Source organism: Papio anubis, chromosome 17, assembly GCF_008728515.1.
Source record: "Papio anubis isolate 15944 chromosome 17, Panubis1.0, whole genome shotgun sequence".
In the NCBI taxonomy this organism is placed as follows: Eukaryota; Metazoa; Chordata; class Mammalia; order Primates; family Cercopithecidae; genus Papio; species Papio anubis.
Genome location: NC_044992.1, coordinates 5498373 through 5520631, shown reverse-complemented (window position 1 = coordinate 5520631; position 22259 = coordinate 5498373). Strand labels below are relative to the sequence as shown.

At 42.3% G+C, this 22259-nt stretch overlaps 1 protein-coding gene across 2 annotated transcripts in view; it reads right to left on the bottom strand.

The window, feature by feature from the left end:
• The window catches only part of WSCD1 (WSC domain containing 1), a 249732-nt gene that overhangs the window by 112680 nt on the left and 114793 nt on the right, over positions 1-22259 (bottom strand). The gene's annotated exons all lie outside the window — the stretch shown is intronic.

Here is a 22259-nt window from a genome sequence, read left to right as displayed (position 1 = left end):
CTTCTGCTTTGCCTTTCTCTGCACTTGCCAGGTATGAGCTCAGCCATCCTTTTATTTTTTCCCTCTTCCCTCTCTGTTTGTCACTTGTTTTTGTTTGTTTGTTTGTTTGTTTTAAGACAGTCTCGCTCTGTCGCCCAGGCTGGAGTACAGTGGCGTGATCTCGGCTCATTGCAACCTCTGCCTCCTGGGTTCAAGCAATTGTCCTGCCTCAGCCTCCCTAGTAGCTGGTACTGCAGGCGTGTGCCACTATGCCAGGTTAATTTTTGTATTTTTAGTAGAGACAGGGTTTCGCCGTGTTGGTCAGGCAGGTCTCGAACTCCTGACCTCAGGTCATCCTCCCACCTCAGCCTCCCAAAGTGCTGGGATTACAGGCGTGTGCCACCACACCCAGTCTGTCTCCTGGTTTAGATGCTCTTGTCTACAGCATGCAATTTTGTTGTTTTTTGATACAATCTGAGAGCATTTTCCTTTAACAGGAGTTTATCTCATCTGCAAATTATGTACGCATAAGACATTCATGTTTGTTCTTAGTTGGTTCATCATCTTGTTTATGCTCTTTTAAAAATTTGAATGCATCTTTATTGTTGTTTTAAAAATGTGTCATTATATGGCCTATTTTCTTCAGCTCCTTTCAAATGTTATCCTTCTGACAGTCTGAGAAGCTTATAACTTATTTTAATTTCTCTTCATGGTTACCTCCTTAACTTTCTGTACAATGCACATGTTAGCCAACGTGTCTCTTGCTGTAGGCATCGCTGCAGCCACCAGATCTGTGCTCATCGGCTTGGCTTCCTGCAGGCATAACTGGACAGGGCCTTGCCTCGGGCATGGGCCTTGCACCCCTCGCCTCTCTCCTCGGGCTTTGCTATTGAGGCCGAGGCATGGAACATCAGGAAAACTTGTGCAGCATCCACACATGTGTGGCATGGAAGTACCGGGCGTTTATACCCTATGAACCACTACCCAGGGGGAGATGGGAGTTTATGGATCAATTCTGCCTGCTTCCTCTCCTTGCACAGACAGTCCTGAAGCACACTGTATTTCCATTCATGTTATCCTCCCCTCTTGCCTTGAGCACTGGTGTAAAGAGCTCCTCACTCATCAATTTCACCCGCTTTGGGCATCATCTTTCCGGGGGGCTCCATTGACATGTGGATCACCATCATCCTTGCTCCTTTTATTCCTAAAGTTCCTCTGCACAGACGCTGCTTTCTTCTGGGTTATGATTCCTCTTTCAGCTCTGGGTGCGTAGTTCCTCAGCTGACTGTCGGCAAAGAAGGCAGCTCTAAGAATGTCTCCTGCATTGGTGCCCTCGCATGCAGTGAAGACAGACCATGCTCAGGAGTGGATGGCTTCAATCTCTGTGGTCACGGCACAGGGTGGGGCATGCTGGCCGCAGCCTTTACCCTTCCAGAATCAGAGAACCACGCCTTCCTCCTGGTCTAGGACTGGAAGTGGATGGGACACTTCAGGGACTGGGAAGAAGCTAAGTGTCAGGCAAATTGGATTTTGGTCGCTGGTCCACTCTCTCACTGATTCTCTCCACTGGGTTACGGCTGTTCTGGGCTGAGAGGAGTCTCCCTGGCTCCCAGTGAAGCCCCGCCCTCACCCTGTGCCACACCAGCAGGCCACATGTTTAGGCATCTATTGGTTCATCCTTTACTCCTCCGCAGCTCTTCTGGGCTGCTCACCACCCCCAGCCTCCCTGCTATTCTGAAACTTGCTTATTGGAAGGGTGATGTTTCTGTTGTTGGGCTCTGCCGCTGAGGTCACCTTAGAGTGTAAGCCAGGACTTAGGAGGCTCTCTCAGTCTGCCCACTGTCCTTCCTGGCCGGGGGTCCTGAACTTTAATCTTTAAGGTCCCGCTTTGTCAGACTCTAAGGTTTGTGGAAGCAAGAATCTCGCATCTCCTTCCTCCTCTGCTCTGCTTTTCACCACAGTTGCAGTCAACCCCCATTCCTGGTAATTCACGGTTAGAAGCATTTCTGAGTTTCATCACCGATAAAACTCACTTTTGGCTTTCAAGGAAAAGGGGGTAGAGATACATTTTTTTTTTTTTTTCTGGCTTTAGTCAAATGTCCCATCCACTCACAATCTTGGACCAGTAGGAAGGCATGGTTCTTGATTCTGGAAGGGTAGAGGCTGTAGCCAGCATACCCCACCCTGTGCTGTGACCACAGAGAATGAAGGCACCCTCTCCTGAGCATGGTCTGTCTTCAGTGCATACGAGGGCACCAACGCAGGAGACATTCTTCGAGCTGCCTTCTTTGCCAACAAAGGTTTTTCAGCATATGTGTAGTGGACGTTAAGGTACCCCGCCAATGAAGTGACTAAAGGAATTTGGATTTTGAGACCCCTTGGTCTGGGGAGAGAGTGGCACTCACAACCCTTTTGTGAAATAGCAGCTAGGCTGGGGTCTCGGTTTGACCTTATCCCCTGGACTGGAGAAAGGAGGGTGTACACATCCAGTGTCTTCTCTTTCTTCCTATTTCCCCTGCTCTCTCTCCTCCTTCTTCCCCTCCTTTGTCCGTCTTTCCAGCCCCCATCCCCTGTGTGAAATGTCAAAGGCATGAAAATCATGTGGAATCAGGCAGAAGTTTCTTGGGTGCTGAGCCTATGGCAGAGGGAATTGGCATGACTTGTAAGTTCAGGCCATGGAGACACTGTTAAAAGGTGATCAGCAGGAGAGGGAGGAAGAGGACATTTTAAAATCTAGGTCACAGCTTTGGGTCAGAGGTGAGGGTTTTATAGCTGGGAAAGAGGGGAGAAAACCTGAGTTTGGAAGACAGAGCTAATTGGACTCAACTCTCAGCTGCACCACTGACTAGAAAGGACATAGTCAGGCAAAGTGATCCATCTTGCTGACTCTCAATTTCTTAATTGATTGAACGAGAACAATAGGACATCCATATTAGAAAATTATAGTAAAGATTAATGAGACTGTTATACTCTGGAAGATGATGAACTAAATTTATACAGAATCCCTCCATCTACAAACACTTAGAAAGTTAAATACAAAATATTTTTTCAATAAAAATCTCACAAAAAAGGAAAATCCCCAGAAACAAAAGCAGTAAATGTGTGAAATCAACAACACAACAGTCCCGGTTGCATATGCTCACCAGAAACATGAAGAATGTTCATACCAGCATGGTTTTTAATAGCCCCAAATGTGATATTTTAAATAATGGACCATGCAAATGATTACAAGAAAGAAACTCTAGTTGGCCTGATGTTTACAATCAATGGCAAATGAAAGAAATACGAGGCACAAAGGAGCACACACAATCCGCATCTCTTTATGCAAAACTCAAGTACAGATTTTGTTTCAAAAATCTTCTGTCTGAAAATGGAGTGGTGTTTACATAATTCCATGCATTTATCAAAACCGATAACTTTACATCACACAGGATGATCTTTAATGTATACGAATGTTTTGAAACTCAACCAGGATACCAGGGGATCCCAGAATTGAATGAAGTCCAATACACAAATCTAACAGCGTTATAAATGTACAGCATACGCAGAATGAAGGGATAGGGGCGGGGAACTTAAGAAATTTTGAAAAACTATGTTTTGATGGAAAACTGTAAAGCTAAAGAAAAAAACAACTGACTCTGAGGATTGCACTCTAGTTGGTAAGTTTGTTTCTCACAAGGGCACAAGCTAATATTTCTGAAATTACATTGCATGTATCCTAGGATCTAACAAATAAGTTAATAAATGACAGATCATGTAAGTGAGGTTTCTCTTTGTCAGGGAAAGTTACAATGTTGCAAATAAGTAAGGCACTGAGGCTAAAAGCAATAGGATATTGGCTTAGAATCAGGCAGTAGGAACTGGTGTTTAGTTCATATTAAACTATACACACACATATACACACACAGATGGATGGATACAGAAATAATTACAAATATGTATGTATGCATGGATGAGTGAGTGCTCCCACATTTCCCACAGTGCTCTGTGCACTGAGAGGGCCTCGAAGCAGTGACCCCTGATTAGCAATACACACACGGAGAGTCCAGATCTCGGTGGCAAATAATCATTCTCCAATAAAAGAAACCAGGGCCCCTTGGAGAAATGGCTGACCGAGGTCAGGAAATACAAAAGATGAAACTAGAGTACCTTATAGTGCTAGAAAGGAAGAATGCTAAAATAAATAAAAGGATAAATAAATAAATGGATAGGGTATGCCAAAGGGACACAGAAGTCGATCTAAAAACCTGAAAGCACTTCCAACGGCCAAAGCTGGAACAATTTCAGCAACAACAAAATTGCCTAGTATTTGTTTAAAACCCTCAGTATAAAATAAATATACACAAGTCCATATCGATATAAACAAATGAGTTAACAAATAAACAAAGAGGTAGAAAAGATAAATTTTTGTTTACAGGAGAATTACAAATAATATAAACAGGTTCTCCTCCTCCAGGATCCCTCAACACACTCCCTACCGAATGAGGGCTGGATTTGATGACTGAAAAGGGGACCGGGCGCAGCGGCTCACACCTGTAATCCCAGCACTTTGGGAAGCCGAGGCCAGCAGATCACATGAGGTCAGGAGTTCGAGACCAGCCTGGCCTACATGGTGAAACCCCGTCTCTACCTAAAATACAAAAATTAGACAGCCATGGTGGTGGGTGCCTGTAATCCCAGCTACTTGGGAGGCTGAGACAAGAGAATCGCTTGTACCTGGGAAGTGGAGGTTGCAGTGAGCCAAGATTGCACCAATGCACTCCAACCTGGGTGACAGAGTGAGACTCCATCTCCAAAAAAAAAAAAGGGAAAAACTGCAACTTAACAAGGGTGAAACGTGGCAAACAGTACCTTAGCCAAGTGATCACCATTCACACTGCCAGGAGTGAGTCACGCGGGCATCATCAATCCCTGAAGTGAGGCAGAGGGCAGTTTAGCTCTGTGATGTTCTTCCACAAACCCATCACCCCAGTCTGATGACAAACATATCAGACAAATCCAAACTGAAGGACATTCTGCAAAATAGCGCTGTGCAAAACTCTCAAGGTCATTGAAAGCAAGGAGAGTCTAAGGAACAGTCCGAGACAAGAGATGAGTGAGAAGACACGATAACTGGATGCAATGGACTGTCCTGGATGGGACCCTGGAGCAGAAAAGGTACCTCAGGGGAAAACTGGTGAAATCTAAATGCACTCTAGAGTTTAGTTAGTAATAACGGGCCAGCGTTAATTTCTCAGTTTTGACAAATACACCAAGGTTATGAAAGATGTAAGAATTGGGAGAAACTGGGAAAGGGGTATAGGAGAACTCTCCATGCTGTCTTTGGAACTTTTGTAAATCCAAAATTATTTCTAAATAAAGTTTATTTTATTTATTTATTTTTGAGACAGAGTGTCACTCTTGTTGCCCAAGCTGGAGTGCAGTGGTGCCACCTCTGCTCAGTGCAACCTCTACCTCCCAGGTTCGAGTGATTCTCCTTCCTCAGCCTCCCGAGTAGCTGGAATTACAGGTGCCCGCCATCACACTCGGCTAATTTTGTGTAGTTTTAGTAGAGATGGGGTTTCACCATGTTGAGCAGGCTGGTCTCGAACTCTTGACCTCAGGTGATCCACCCGCCTCGGCCTCCCAAAGTGCTGGGACTACCGGCATGAGCCACCGCACCCTTAAAGTTTATTATTAATAGATGTAGCAAACTGCTTCCTAGGTATTTTCCCCCATTGATTCTAGACACTTATGTAAACATAAAAACCTGCTCAGAAATGTTAATAGCAGCCTTATGCATAATTGTGAAAAACTGGAAGCAACCAAGATATCCTTTAACAGGTGGGTGACTAGATAAACAAACCGTGGTACCATATTCCTCACTTACCTGAGATTTTGCTTTCTGTTGTTTCCGTTACCTGAAGTCAACTACAGTCCACAAATAGCAAATGAAAAATCCCAGAAATAAACATTTCATAAGTTTTAAATTGCAAGCTGTTCTAAATAGTGTGTTGAAATCACGAGCCATTCCACTCCATCCCACCTGGGATGGAGAAACTACGTGAACCATCCCTTTGTCCAGAGAATCCACACTGTAGACTCTCCCTACCTGTGAGTCATTCAGGAGCCAGCCTGGTCATTGACTATTGCAGTATTGCAGCCCCGTGTTCAAGTAACCCCTGATTTTATCTCCTCATGACCCCAGAGTGCAAGAGTAATGATGCCGGCATATTGTAATAATTTTTCTGTTTTTCTTATTAGATATCATTGCTAATCTCTTACTGTGGCTAATTTATAAGTTAAATGTTATCATTTATGTATGTATGTATCATTTATGGTATATATGTATGTATAGGAAAATATATACTATAAGCAGGATTCAGTATTATCTGCTATTCCAGGCATCCACTGGAAGTCTTGGAACATATCTCACAAAGATAAGGGGGCTTACTGTATGTACATACAATGGATTTCTTTTTCATTGAAAAAGGAAATTAGTTACTAAGCCATCCAAAAGATATGGATGAATCTTAAACGCATATTGCTAAGCTGAAGAAGCCAGTCTGAAAAAATTTATGATTCCAAATATATGACATTCTGGAAAAGGCAAAGCTAGAGACAGTAAACCAAGATCAGTGGTTGCCAGTGGGTGGATGAGTCAAGGGACAGTTGAATGGTTGAAATACAAGGGATTTTTTTTTAAAGGCGGTATCATTATTCTCTATGACACTTTAGTTGACAGGTTCTTGCTCTGTTGCCCAGGCTAGAGTGCAGTGGCACAATGATCACAGCTCACTGCAGCCTTAAACTCCTGGCTTCAATGGGGCCTTCTGCCTCAGCCTCCTGAGTAGCTAGAACTACAGGCATGAGCCACCGTGGCTGCCTAATTGTTTTTAGAGATGGGGGTCTCATCACGTTGCCCAAGCTGGTCTTGAACTCCTGGCCTCAAGCAATCCTCCTGCCTCGGCCTTCTAAAGTGTTGGCATTATAGGCATAAATCATTTCACCCGGTCCATATACAAAGTTTTAAAAAACACACTAGGAGGCCAGGCACGATGTAATCCCAGCACTTTGGGAGGCTGAAGAGGGTGGATCACCTGAGGTCAGGAGTTCGAGACCAACCTGGCCAACATGGTGAAATGCTGTCTTTACTAAAAATACAAAAATTTAACTGGGCGTGGTGGTGTGCACCTGTAGTCCCAGCTGCTTGGGAGGCTGAGGCAGGAGAATCGCTTGAACCCAGGAGGCAGAGGTTGCAGTGAGCAGAGATCACATCACTGCACTCCAGCCTGGGCGACAGAGTGAGACTCCATCTCAAAAATAAATAAATAAATAAAAAGTACACTAGGAGATCTCAGGAAGAAACATAGAAGGTAACCCAAAAAACTAATTGTATTAAGAACATATGAAAGGACCTAATTGAAGGAGGTAGGAGGAAATGGTGCTGACGGAAGTAACCTCGGAAATGAATGGCGTCTGTAAGACCAAAGGCAAAAGAAAGCACTCTACGTGAGCACTCTATTTGATAAAGTTGTTTCCCATAGAGGTATGGGTTACCAGTTCTGAGCCACTATGCGTGTATATGGAACTTAAACAATTAAGTAAATGGATGGTGAGGGCAGGTTTCTCACTTTGAGTGGGAGCTCACAGACAAGCAAAGGGAAGAGCCAGAATGATGCATGAAAAAAAACCCATAGAATGTTACAGCAGAAAGAGTGAATCTCTAGGTATACAAAGTTTTTTGTTTTTTGTTTTGTTTTGTTTTGTTTGTTTTGTTTTTACAGAGGCCATGCTCTGTCACCCAGGCTGGAGTGCAAAGGCGCTATCATAGCTCACTGCAGCCTCGAACTCCTGGGGTGGAGGATTGCTTGAGTGAAGTCTGTAAGAATTGGCATTGCACACATCAGTGTGAATTCAAGTTTAGCTGAAATAGACACAGAAGTTTACAAATAGAAATAGTTATAGGCATGTGTATGGACATGGGTTAATATACATAAATATATTGCATTGTTCTGTTGGTTTGAGAGGTCCCAATAGCAACTGTACCCCAATAGCAACAAACACACCTAGCACCCAGACCTGGGTTTCTATGACTGTTCTCAGATAATAGAAACAGAACCCCTTGGAGAAATGGCTGACTCTAGGACTAGGGCAGGAAATATACAAAATGAGCCTGGAGCATGTTATAGTGTCAGAAAGTAAGGGAGTGTTCAAAACACACACACACACGCGCGCGCACACACACACACACACACACACACACACACACACACGGGAGGGTGTTAAAAGGACAGAGGAGTCACCGGTGAGAACCCCCAATGGCCAAGGCTGGAATAATTTGAGCCACAAAATAAAGAAAGTTGTATTGGATTAAAACCCAAAGCATACAATAAATATTCACGAGTTTATCCTGCTATAAAGAAAGTATTAAATCAGTAAATAAACGGTAGCGATAAATGTCTTGTGGAGAGAAATTCCAAATAATCTATGTAGCTACTCCACCCTTAAGGAAACAGCACACAACTCCCCACTCCATCATATGGTGACTGCATTCCAGAGAGTACAATACTGGAAGAGCCGGGGGATAAAGGATAACGTTACAACAGGAAAACCTGACAAACACTACCTGAAGCCGCTAATCAAGGTTGACATCAGCAGTGATATGTTATGTTGAGAGTCTGCATCCTTGGTGCGATTCGATGACAACACCACTTGAAATGTAGTGAATAATCGTGTGTCAATCAATATTGATTTACACATTGTGACAAATGTACCATCATGTTAGGTGTTAACAGAAACTGAGTGTGGGGATATACAGGAACTCTCTGTACTATCTTTGCAATTGCTCTGTAAATAACAAAACTATTCTAGAACAAAAAGTTTACTTTATTTTTTATCTTATTTTACTTTAAGTGCTGGGATACATGTGCAGAATGTGCAGGTTTGTTACATAGGTACACACGTGCCATGGTGGTTTGCTGCACCTATCTGGGTTTTAAATCCTGCAAGCATTAGGTATTTGTCCTCATGCTCTCCCTCCTCTTGGTCCCCTACTCCCTGACAGGCCCCGGTATGTGGCAACCTACAGAATGGGAGAAAAGTTTTGCAATCCACCCATCTGACCAAGGTCTACCATCCAGAATCTATAAGGAACTTAAACAAATTTACAAGAAAAATACAAACAGCCCCAACAAAAAGTGGGCGAAGGATATGAACAGACACTTCTCAAAAGAAGGCATTTATGTGGCCAACAAACATGAAAAAAAGCTTATCATCACTGGTCATTAGAGACATGCAAATCAAAACCACAATGAGATACCATCTCAAGCCAGTTAGAATGGCAATTATTGAAAAGTCAGGAAACAACAGATGCTGGCGAGGCTGTGGAGAAGTAAGAATGCTTTTACACTGTTGGTGGGAGTGTAAAAAAGCTTATTTTTAAAAACTGCATATCCCTCAAAAAATTAACTACCATATTAACGGCGCAGAAAAAAGGTTTACTAAAAAAAAGATATTAATGATCCTGGGTTAATTGATCTTAAAGAATGACAGATTGTTGGATAAAAAGTTGCTCAGGAGAAGAAAAACAAAGACACATGCAAGCAGAAAAAAAATAATCCTTGGCATTAGCAATGCATCCTTCAGTGGTAAAATTATAAGGAAAATCCAGGGAATAATTACCATGAAAAATGATGATTAATTTTGATGGGATAAGAGCTTGAGGGCAGTTTCTAAGAATGCTGGTAATGTTCTATTTCTCGACTTGGGGAGCAGTTTCAAAGGTGATAAATTTGATACGTTATCAATAAAATATGGAGCTATACTTCTTTCTTTTGTGAACTTTTCTACATGTGTGTGCTATAGTTCTCAACAAAGGTTAGGGAAAATAAACAAACACAGAAGAGAGAATGCGTTGGAATGTTCCATAGTGGATGAAAGACATGAATCCTCAGACTTCTTCAATCTGAAACTAACAAAACTTCTTTTTAAAAAAAGTAAATCCACACCCAGACATACGATAGGCAAGACAAGAAAGAAAACCAGATATGAAACATATTTAATTCTAGGAAATCTGGAAATTCGACTCATAGGTGTCATATTATCTTCTGTGCTTTTCTGAATGTTTGAAATATTCTATAATTAGCTTTTTTAATATAAAAGAACAAGTGAGATAATGTATAACCATATCCAAAATGTCTGTTTAGGTAAGTCAGATTAGTGGTCACCTCAAGGAAGAGATTTTGTAACTGATCAGAAAGCGGTAGAAAGGTACCTTCTGGAAGCTAAAAGTGTTTATGTCTTGATCTGGTCAGTGGTTGCATGGGTGTACACAAAATCTAACCAGCTATGTACTCGAGATACATACACTTTACATACTTTAATGCACGTATGTTAAACATCGATGGAAAAGTTTAAGGACACTTAAAAGCTGTCAACATTAAATAATGAGATTCGGAAAATATGATTAAGTATAGAGTTTATTTCAGCACAAAGCTGGAGGATAGCTGCCCGGAAGACACTGACTTCAAACGCATGAAGTCAGTGTTCCCAAGTGGAAAAGTTACGGTTTCCCTGACACAAGCAGAGTCAGAGAAATGTTAGCAGAATTGGAACAATTTCCATACAAGAGCAGTACACACATGACAGCAATTTGATGGGCTACAGATTGCCATTAATACATTCCAGGGAAGCGTAGTACTGCATGAGGAAGGGCAGTTATCTCCGATGGTTTCTTCTCTGGCACCATTTGGTCTTAATTATTTACAGGGGGAAAAAAAAAAAAGGCTGGGCGCGATGGCTCATGCTGTAATCCCAGCACTTTGGGAGGCTGAGGCTGGCGATCACCTGAAGTCGGGAATTTGAGACCAGCCTGACCAACATGGAGAAACCCCATCTCTACTAAAAATACAAAATTAGCTGGGTGTGGTGGCTCATGCCTGTAATCCCAGCTACTCGGGAGGCAGGAGAATCACTTGAACCCGGGAGGCGGAGGTTGTGGTGAGCCGAGATTGTGCCATTGCACTCCAGCCTGGCCAACAAGAGCAAAACTCCGTCTCAAAAACAAACCAACAAAAAGGTAGAAGTTGCAGCTGTCTGCTGTATGACTCAGACTGTGTAGCCACATTCCTCTCAAGGCTCAGAATAATGGAATGTTCCAACAGGCTTAAGTTTGAATTATTTTAAGTCTGAAGTATTTAATTTTACAAAGGTCTGGCACATGGTTGACATTAATATGATACATGCATGCTTTGGCCCTGTAGAAGTTAGAAGGACTTTTCCTTGAAATAAACGAAGACCCTCTGCAACCTGAGTAAAAAGGGAGTTTATACAAGGATAGGACACAAGGATAAGCTGGAGAGCCCATGGGCAGGAGGCACCTGGACCTGAGGACACAAAGAACTGGAGGAGGAATACAGCCCCCTGGACTCTCCCTCCACCCGTCCTCTGTGCTCCTCTCTGTCCATCCTAATTTTTCTCTCTCCCAGATGCCTGGTTTCTCTGCCTCCCCAGATCACAAGACAGAACACAGGTCTCTCTCACTGCTGGGATGAATTCTGCTGTTTTAAAGAGACGGCCAGAGCAAGGGTAGGATGTCTTCCAAAGTCCTAGGGAAACAGCCTATCTTCAGTGCCCAACCTTGAGCTGACCAGGGCAGTGGACATCATGGGAAGCCCCATGACCGGTACAGGTTGAATCAGGGGCTCATCCACTGTGGCCAAGGCGATCCAACAGGGTTTGTCTACGACCTGGCGATGGTCTGCGTGGTCAGGCAATGACTTGACAGCCACTCCTTAGGTCCGGACAGTGTTTTCTACCTTATGAGGCACTTTCACACTCATGATTACATTTCTGCCTTTGGATCTTCTTGAGATTTTGATGTGAAGGCTAATTTACAGATAAGAAGATGGGATCCTGGAAGACAAGTGACCTGCTCAGGATCACGTAGTACGTGCAGCCCAGCCGGGGCTCAGTTCCAGCTGTGCATCTTGATATGGCCCTTGGGCCTGGGCACCCCTGCCTGCTCCTCCTAACTATACTCCTGGAGCTGAAGTGGTTTATGGCAGAGCCAGAGGCCTGAATGGTGTGTGTCACACAGGTTCCACGCTCCTGTGGCCAGGACTTTTACAAAGCACACTGCAAACCCCTTTGCCATTAAAGCAGTTACCACTTCGAGGACAACCACCCTTCAGGCCTTTGGCTGGACATTGGGCCTGAATGTCCCGTCCCATGAAAATGAAAAACGCCAAGTGTATGTGGAATGGCAGAGAGTGAGCAGGCCCAGGGTCAGGGTCTATGAGCACCAGCCTCTTCCTGACTATCTGCCCCTTCCCACCCTAAAACAAGGCCTGGCATTCCGGGATGCTCCTTTTTGTTTTTTTTTTTGAGACAGAGTTTCACTCTTGTCGCCCAGGCTGGAGTGCAGTGGCGCGATCTCGGCTCACTGCAACCTCCGCCTCCCAGGTTCAAGCAATTCTCCTGCCTCAGCCTCCTGAGTAGCTGGGATTACAGGCATGCGCCACCAAGCCTGGCTAATTTTGTGTATTTTTAGTAGAGACAGGGTTTCTCTATGTCGGTCAAGCTGGTCTCGAACTCCTGACCTCAGGTGATCCGCCCACCTCGGCCTCCCAAAGTGCTGGGATTACAGGCGTGAGCCACTGTGCCTGGCCTTGGGATGCTTCTTAATAGCATATCCCAGGTTACAAGAGCACCCTAGTGCCCATTTGTTCACAGGACTGGTCCTCATGGCCACTCTGGGAGAAGGTGGATGGGAACAGGAACCCGTGGTTCCTAAGGATTTTCTGGCCCAGCTGGGACTCGAACCCGAGTCTCCTGATCTCGAGCCCCATGCTCCACCCAGAGCCCTCTGCTGCTCCCTGCACCCATGGGACAATCAGAGAGAGCAGGACAAAACCACGTGACAAATGAGTGATTGAGATCCCAAGAGCTATGAGAGAATTACCAGACCATCATCATGCTCTGTAGAAAAAACTAAGACCTTTCAGGAAATCATAAATACCCCTCAGTTATTATTTTCTCTACTGTATTCCATTCTAAAACGTGAGGCCACAATCTTTTCTGCTTTTAAAAAGAAGCTTACAGCGGCCGGGTGCAGTTGTTCATGCCTGTAATCCCAGCACTTTGAGAGGCCAAGGAGGGCAGATCACCTGAGGTCAGAAGTTCGAGACCAGCCTGGCCAACATGAAACCCCATCTCTACTAAAAATACAAAAATTGGCTGGACATGTTGCCACGTGCCTGTAATCCCAGCTACGCGGGAGACTGAGGCAGGAGAATCGCTCGAACCCGGGAGGCAGAGGTTGCAGTAAGCCGAGATCGTATCATTGCACTCCAGCCTCCTGGGTGACAGAGCGAGACTCTGTCTAAAAAATAAAAGAAAAAAAGAAAAAACAGAGAAGCTCATAGCAAGAAAAGAAAAGGGTCAGAGTCCAACATTTTAAGTCTGGAAGTGATAAACTTTTTATTAAGACAGCTTCAACTTTTATCATTAGCATGTAATAAATTATTCCCAGCTTTCAGTGCCTTGGTAATTATCTCCAAAGAATCTCATTAAACATTGCTGGATACTTTTGATCATTTTTAATAAACGTGATAACTTGGAATACTCTTGCATTTCTTAGTGGAAACTGCAAATCTGAAGCATTTTAATAGATAATTAATGCTAGGGGGAAATCTCTAGGGGAAAGCACCAGAGGTATCTTGCCTTTGTTCTTCCCAGTAGTCCCTCTCTAGGTCAAGGAAAAAGTTTGTCAAACAAAGTCAGATCATCTTGAGTTCCTGCTCCACTGCTTCCTGGCTGGGGGTCTGTGGGCACGTTTCTTAAGTTCCCTGAGTATCCGTTTTTTTCATCTGGGTTGTTGTAACCATCAGTGAGAGGATAAACTTCAAAGCTGCAACACAGAAGATGCTCAGAAAACGCCAAGTTCTATTATCATTAGCCAAGAAACATGTTCTCATATATTTTTATCCAAAGCTCAAAATTGTGAAATTTTAGTTGGAAGTTTCTAAAGTAGCCAGGATTAGTTCATCACAGCCCCTTGGAATCAAGATTCCTCTCTGTTTCTGGCATACTAGGCTCACACCTGTAATCCCAGCACTTTGGGAGGTAGAAGAGGGTGGATCACTTGAGGTCAGGAGTTCGAGACCAGCCTGGCCAACATGGAGAAACCCCATCTCTACTAAAAATACAAAAATTAGCCAGATGGTAGTGGTGTGTGCCTGTAATCCCAGCTACTCGGGAGGCTGAGGCAGGAGAATCGCTTGAACCCGGGAGGTGAAGGTTGCAGTGAGCCGAGATCACACCACTGCATTCCAGCCTGGATGACAGAGTGAGACCCTGTCTAAATATATATATATGTGTGTGTGTGTGTGTGTGTGTGTGTGTGTGTGTGTGTGTATTATGCTTTTACTAGATGCCAGGCACAGTGCTATGACCTTTCATGTGAATTATCTCATTTGGTGTTTATGACACCTTTAAGAAGTGGGAACTACTGTCCACGTTTTACTGATGGAAAAAATGAGGTCAAAGAAGTTATTTAATTGTCCAAAGTCACTCAGGTAAGAAGCAGTGAAGTTGGGATTCCAACTTATGCACTCAACCTCTGGCACCAGCGTCCTCTATCACCTTCTCGCATTTCTTTCAACATTTTGGGGTTCAAACTCACCTTTATGAAAGCAGAGGACTGATGGCTTGGAATTTGCTTCATTCTATCTCCAGCCTTCTCCCATGTGAACCAAAGAAGATTCTAAGATTTCCCAGTCAATTTCCTAATATCCAGCCAATGTCTTTACTAGCCTACTTCTAAATCTGAGATGTGAAGCAGATTACGTTTTCCAAAAATAGTCTATCAGTATCTCCAATCCCACACGCTCTTCTCCTCTTCTTTTTTCTTTCTTCTTCTTCTTCTTTTTTTTTTTTTTCTTTTTTGAGACAGGGTGCCACTTCATCACCCAGGCTGGAGTGCGGTGGCACAAACACAGCTCACTGCAGCCTTGACCTCCTTGAGCTCAGATGATCCTCCCATCTTAGCCTCCCAAGCAGCTGGGACCACAGGCCTGCACGCCACCACACTCAGCTAATTGATTGATTGATTGATTGATAGATAGATAGATAGTTTTCTTTTTCTTTTTCTTTTTTTTTTTTGAGATGGAGTTTTGCTCTTGTTGTCCAGGCTAAAGTGCAATGGTGATCTCAGCTCACTGCACCCTCCACCTTCCAGGTTCTTCCACCTCAGCCTCTCGAGTAGCTGGGATTACAGGTGACTGCCAACATACCCAACTAATTTTTGTATTTTTAGTAGTGATGGGTTTTCACCATGTTAGCCAGGCTGGTCTTGAACTGCTGACCTCAGGTGATCCACTCGCCTCGGCCTCCCAAAGTGCTGGGACTACAGGCATGAGCCACTATGCCCGGCTGTATTTTTTTTTTTTTTTTTTTTTGTAGAGAAGTGGTTTCTCCATGTTGCCCAGGCTGTTCTTGAACTCCTGAGCTCAAGCAATCTGCCCACGTCAGCCTCTCAAAGCATACTCTTCTTATAATCTGATTTTGACAGTCTTTCCACTCAGAGATGGGGGTCCATGTTCCCTTCCCTTAAATCAGGGAAGGTTTGTTGCTATGTGCTTCCAAGGGTAGATCATATGAGACACTTCAGCATCCACGTGAGTCTCCTGGGATGCTCAGTCTCAGAGCTCATCACCATGTGGTGAGCAGGCACAGATATTCTGTGATGAGACCCCTGAGGAAAGGCTCACATGGAAAGGAACTGAGACCCCTCCCACCAGCACCCAGAGCTAGCTGAGATCCCAGCCAATTGCCAAGGCCAAGTGCTGCCTCTATGAGTGAGTCCCCCATACTGGAAGTGGATCTTGCAGCCCTCAGTTGAGCCTAACCAGCTGATGCTACATAGAGCACAGACCAGGCTTGCTCACCAAACTCTGTCTAAATTGCAGATTTATGAGTGAAATCAACATTGTTGTGGGCTACTATGTTTTGGGGCAGTTTGTTATGTAGTGATAGACAAACTGGAGCAAGTTTCAACCTCTTTTTTGCTTTCCTGACCGATACATTGAACTGTCCCTGCATGTGTTCACTTCAATGTCCTCAAATCACTTCAGACTTCTTGTGTTTATGAAATTCCACTTCCACGTTGGATATGGAAATCCCTGAGAAATGTCATTCCCATCCTCACTACGAGAAAGAAGTCCAGGTAATCCACAAAATTATATGTTTTTTGAGCCTATTAGAGAGCTGAGCTCAGAAGGCAGCCAAGTGAACTGAATTCTGAAGAGTAGCAAACCCCTTTAAGGAGCAGTGGGTCATATGAAATGTTTTACCTTTGGCAAAACATTGGAAGAAGATGTGGTCGCCATAAAAGTAGGTAAGAAGAAATCAGCTAAAACGCTACTGAATCCTTAAAGAATGAGTATAGGCTAGCATGAAAGTATTGAAAATTGAGAGCCCCAGAGGCAAGGGAAGTTTGCACTCACTTGCAAGCTCTTTTCCAGAAGTCTCAGCTGTGTGGTCATGGGAAAGACACAGGGCAGGAGACTGAAGAAGGCTCAAGTCAGGGGCACAGGCATGCAGGTGCTGGTCAGCTGCAGCTGGGTCACAGGAACAAAGCCCTTCTCATTTTCTCAGAACTCCCTTTCCCAAAGCAAAAGCTTTGAGCCACTGGGAGGAGAGACAGAAAACCCTCTCTCCTCCCAGGGCCTAAGCAAAGACACTCTACTTTTGGGAAGAGACGGGAGCCAAACCATCTGATTCTGGGGGAGGAGCAGAAACAAAAACCTTCCGCCCTTGGGGAAGGAGAGGAAACAGTATCAGGTCCAGGATCTTGCACTTATACAAAGCATAGGTCTACTCATTCTGGGAGAAGAAGGGGTCCCGTGCCAACCATAGACACAAAGAGTGTTAGGCTGCCAGAGAGAGAAGCAGGACTGTCAATAAAGTCCCATCCCTGAGGCCCAGAGGCACAAGGTCTTCCCGAGACTGAAGATCAACAAGAAGCAAGAAAAGCCCTCATGCCATCATAAGCCTCACACTGAGCACAGCCACAGCGATCTTCTGATGGTGCATGAAGAAAGACTCCTTCTGTGTTGCAGGTGTGCAGGGGCTGCTAAAATCTGAGGGTGAAGCAGGACGACCAAGAAAATCTCCCTGGTATGGCAGGCCCAATACTAAGCACAAAACAATAGCAGATCTCCTCGGGAGGAATGTAAAGCTTGTGGTACATGGAAAGAAGGGATAGCAACATAAAACCTTAACCCAGATCAACCCTTCATTAGAGTAACTACCCTAAGAATCTGAGCGAAGAAGAAGTATGCCCACTCCTGGGGTAAAAATCATTGACCTCAGCTCCTACTGTTCTTCTACACACAAGGTCAGACATTCAGTATCAAGTTGTGAGACATGCAACAAAAGAAGGAGCACACCACGCGCTATCAATACATAAAGCAATTAACAGAATCGGACTCAGACACGATACTGATGTCAGAAACATCAGACTAAGACTTTCAAATGACGGTGACTTGTATGATAAAGTATCCACTGGGGGATAGGCGGAAGAGATGCAGGAACTGATGGAGAATTTCAGCAAAGAAATGAAAACTATTTTATAAATGGGAAAAGTCAATTGCTATAAATGTACAAATACGATGTCAGGGATAAAGAATTTCTTTGACATGCTTATTAGTAGGGTAGGCTCAGCTGAAGGAGAATTGGCGAACCTGAATATGTCAGTGAAAATTATCCAAACTGAAACTCAAAGTGAAAAACAAAAGAGAGAATTCAAGAGCTGTGAGACAATATAAGACAGTCTAGCATATATGTAATTGGAACCAAGAAAGAAGAGAGAAAGAGAACATAGGGGCAAATATTTGAAGAAATAGTATCTAAGAATTTTCTAAAATTAATGAAATACCATAAACTATAGATCAAACTTCAGAGAACCTCAAGCAGAATAAGTTACAGCACACACACACACTGTCTCTCTCTTTCTCTCTTTCACAGACACGCCTAGATGCATCATAGTTAAACTGCTAAAAACTTAAAATTAAAAAGAAGAAGACAATCTTGAATGTAGTCAGAGAAATAAATAAACATTACATACAAAAAACAAATATAAAAACTCAGCAGACTTATGGAAAGAAATGTTGCACGCTAGAAGAAAATGGAGTGATGTTTTCAAAGTCCTAAAATGAAAAGCTGTCAATCTAGAATTTTATATAAAGCAAAAATATCTATTAGAAATGAAGGTAAAATAGAGATTCTTTGAACAAAAGCCAAAAGGAAGTACTGCCAGCAGACCTGCACTCCAAGAACTGTTAAGAGAAATTCCTCAGGAATGTAATATCAGAAGGAAATTTGGATCTATACAAAGAAATGAAATACAAAAAGTGTAAAAGTGTTGGTAAGTATAAAAGATACTTTAAGACTAATTTTTAAATTGCTTTAAAAAATAATTGTCCAGCACTTTGGGAGGCCGAAGCAGGTGGATCACCAGGTCAGGAGATCGAGACCATCCTGGCCAGCATGGTGAAACCCTGTCTCTACTAAAATACAAAAAATTACCCAAGCGTGGTGGCATGCACCTGTCATTCCAGCTGCTTGGGAGGCTGAGGCAGGGAAATCGCCTGAACCTGGGAGCTGGAGATTGCAGGGAGCCACCGCAGTCCATTCTGGTGACAGAGCGAGACTCTGTCTCAAAAAAAAAAAAAAAATACGTATATATATCTGAAGTAAAAATAGTAATAATGTGTCTGAATTTTATAGCCTAGGTAGAAGTAAAATATATGTGAGCTATGGCGCCAAAAATGAGAGTAAGGAAATGGAAATATATGGCTACAAGGCTGTTACACTATACCTGAGGTAGTGTAATATTATATGAAGAAAGACTGTGATCGGTTAAAGGTATATATTTTAAACTCTACAGCCATCACTAAAAAGTGGAAAAAGAGATACGACAAGCAAACCAGGAGTGGAGATAAAAATGAGTTACGAAAAATGTCCCACTGATTCAAATGAAATCAGAAAACTAGAACAAGGTTAAAAAAAACAACAACAGCAGATGTAACAAATAACAAACAACCAGCAAGATTAATATGAAGAGCCCTTGTTTACCCTTCAGCCTTCTTTCCTCCTGAGCCTGCTGTAATATTGAGGTTAGAATGCGTCATTCTTAGTGAGCCTCTGCCTCCTTCATCAGCATCCAGCCATTCTGTGTACTATTTCTGAAGGTGCCAAAGCACCTTCTGCTTTGATCCATTAACTCACAGCCACAGAACATGTCAAGCCCTAAAGAATCTTTACGAAAGGTTATTGATTGTATCAAAGGCGGATCAGAGTCAAGCCTGTTATCTGAAGATAAGCCTGTGCAGAGCTGCCTCGTCAGCAAAACATCACCTAAGAAACAAACCTCCATGTCCTCACTCCTCCCTACGCTGGGCTCCAGCTCCTCATCAAAGAGCCACCACATATATGTTTCCAGGCTGAAATGGAATTTTAAATATGAGATGATTTTAGAATAAAATCAGGTGTTTTTTTAAAAGTGAAAGAAGCAAAAAGATAAAAAATCGAGCAAAATTGTATATTTAAGTGTGTCTATTAAATCCAGCAAGATTATTAACGGAATTAAATACAAATGACCTAAGCAGCCCAATGTAAAACCAGAAATATCAGATTTGATTTAAAAAAAAGCAAGACCCAGCAGTATGCTATCTACATAGAAAACACACTTTCAACGTAAAATCATAGAGAGGTTAAGCAAAAAAGAATGAAAAAACATAAAAACTGATGAAAAGAAAGCTGGAGTGGCTATGTCAATATCAAACCAGGTAGACTCCAGAGCAAAGAATATCGTCAGAGACAGAGACATTACGTAATCAAAAAATGAAGATCTTAATGTGTATGCGCTTAACAACAGAGCTTCAGAACAAAGAAAGCAAAAATTGATAAAACTGTAAGGAGAAATAGGCAAAGCCACAATTATCCTTGGAGATTCCCTACTCTCTTGGTAATCGACAGATCACGTGGACTGAAAACTGCAAAGGATGTAAGTGACCTGAACAACAGAATCAGAGAAGGTGAACCTAAAGTCTCTTCCAGAAAATAGAAAGGGAGGGAAGGTTTTCCAACCTATTTTATGAGGCCAGCATTACCCTAACAATTATGTCAGTCAAAGAAATCACAAGAAAGGAAAACTACAGGGCACTGTTTTTCATGCACGTCGTTGAAAAATCTTTAGCTAAATATTAGCAGATTGAATCAAAAATATATTAAAATAATAATATGATACCATCTAGTGAAAATTATCCCAGGAATTCAATATTGATTCAAGGCTCAACCAATGCAATACATGATAACAACAGACTGAAAAAGGAAAAGCGTATGATTGTCTTAATAAATGCTGAAAAAGAAGATGGTAATATTCAGTATTCATATATGATATTTTTAAACTATCCACAACCTAGGAATAGAAGAAATTTTCACAGTATAAAAAAAGACATCTATGAAGAAACTGACAACTGAACTTTCATAGCCAGTGCTGACAGATTAAATGCTGTTCCTCAAAGACAGAGAATAAGACAAGGATGTCTTTTTTCACCACTCCCATTCAATATAATACTGGAAGTCCTATCATTATGAAAGGCAAGAAAAGGAAATAAAAGGTATATCATTTGGAAAGGAAGAACTATAATGCTATATTAGCAGATGGCATGATTGACTATATAGAAAATCTCAAAAATGTACCAAAAAAGTTAACTGAATTAATCAGTGAATTCATCAAGGTTGGTTGCAGAATACTGTGAAGCCTTCAAAACATTTCTGAGAGAAAATAAAGAAAATCTAAATAAATGGAAAGATATACCAAGTTCATGGATCAAAAGACAGCATATTTTTAAGACGTTTATTTTCCCCAAATTGATCACAATTGCAGTCAAAGTTTCAGGAGGTTTCTTCTGTCAAAATTAACACGTTGACTACAAGATGTATGCAGAAAAACTTATGTGGAAAAGGACCTAGAAGAACCAAAGCAATTTTTAAAAAGAGCATCGTTGGAGGATGCACACTAGCTGATTTCAAGACTGACTATGCAATTGTAGTAATTAAGACAGTGCACACTGGCACAAGGAGAGACGTATATTGCAATGTAACAGAAGAATAGAAAATCCAGAGATGTACACATGTGCAGTCCATTGATTTCCAATGTAGGTGCCAAGGAAATTCAATGGGGAAAGAATGCCTTTTCCAACAAATAATGATGGAAGTAATGGATACCTTTTTGTAAAATTATTAACCTTAACCCTCCACTTATACCATATATGAAAATTAATTTCAAATGGTTTGTAGACCTACAGTTAAAACCTAACTTTTAAAAACTTCTAGAAGAAAATATAGAAAAACAATTTTAATGACTTTGAGTTAGTCCAGGATTTCTTAGGATACAAAAAAGTGCAAACCAAAAGTGAAAACACCTGATAAATACGATTTATAAAAATTAAAAACTGTCCTTCCTTTGAAGGACATTGTTTAGAATTTTTAAAATTTATTTATTTTATTTTTTCTTAAGTATTGGGGTACAGGTGGTGTTTGGTTACATGAGTAAGTTCTTTAGTGGAGATTTGTGAGAAGCTGGTGCACCCGTCACCTGAGCAGTATAGACTGTATTTATTGTCTTTTGTCCCTCGCCGCCTCCCACTCTTCCCCCAAAATTTAAAGACAAGCCACGGAGTGCTAGCAGATATTTGCAGAACAGCTATGTAATAAAGGACTTGTGTCCAGAATGTGTGAATAACTCTAACAACTCAGTAAGAATAAAATAAAACAAAAGTGGGCAAAAGTTTCAAATACGCATTTCACCAAATAAGATACACAGATGGCAAATGAGCACATGAAAAAATGTTCAACATCATCAATCATTACCGTAAGGAAATGCAAGTTAAAACCAAAGCAAAATATCACTCTGTATCCACTAAAATTGCCAAAATTAAAAAAAACAACTGACAACAACACGTGCTAGTGAGGATGCAGAGCAACTAGAACTCTTGTATGTTGCGAGGTGCAATGCAAAGTGGTGCAATCACTTTTGGATACAGTTTAGTGGTTCCTTCCTTATGAATGCGAAATATACATTTACCATATGACGTGGCACGGCTACTCCTCAGTATTTACCAAGCACGGCTACTCCTCAGTATTTACCAAAGAGAAATGGAAACTATGTCTACACAAAGATGTATGTATCAGTGTTTAGAGCAGCTTTGTTCATAATAGCCCCAAACTAG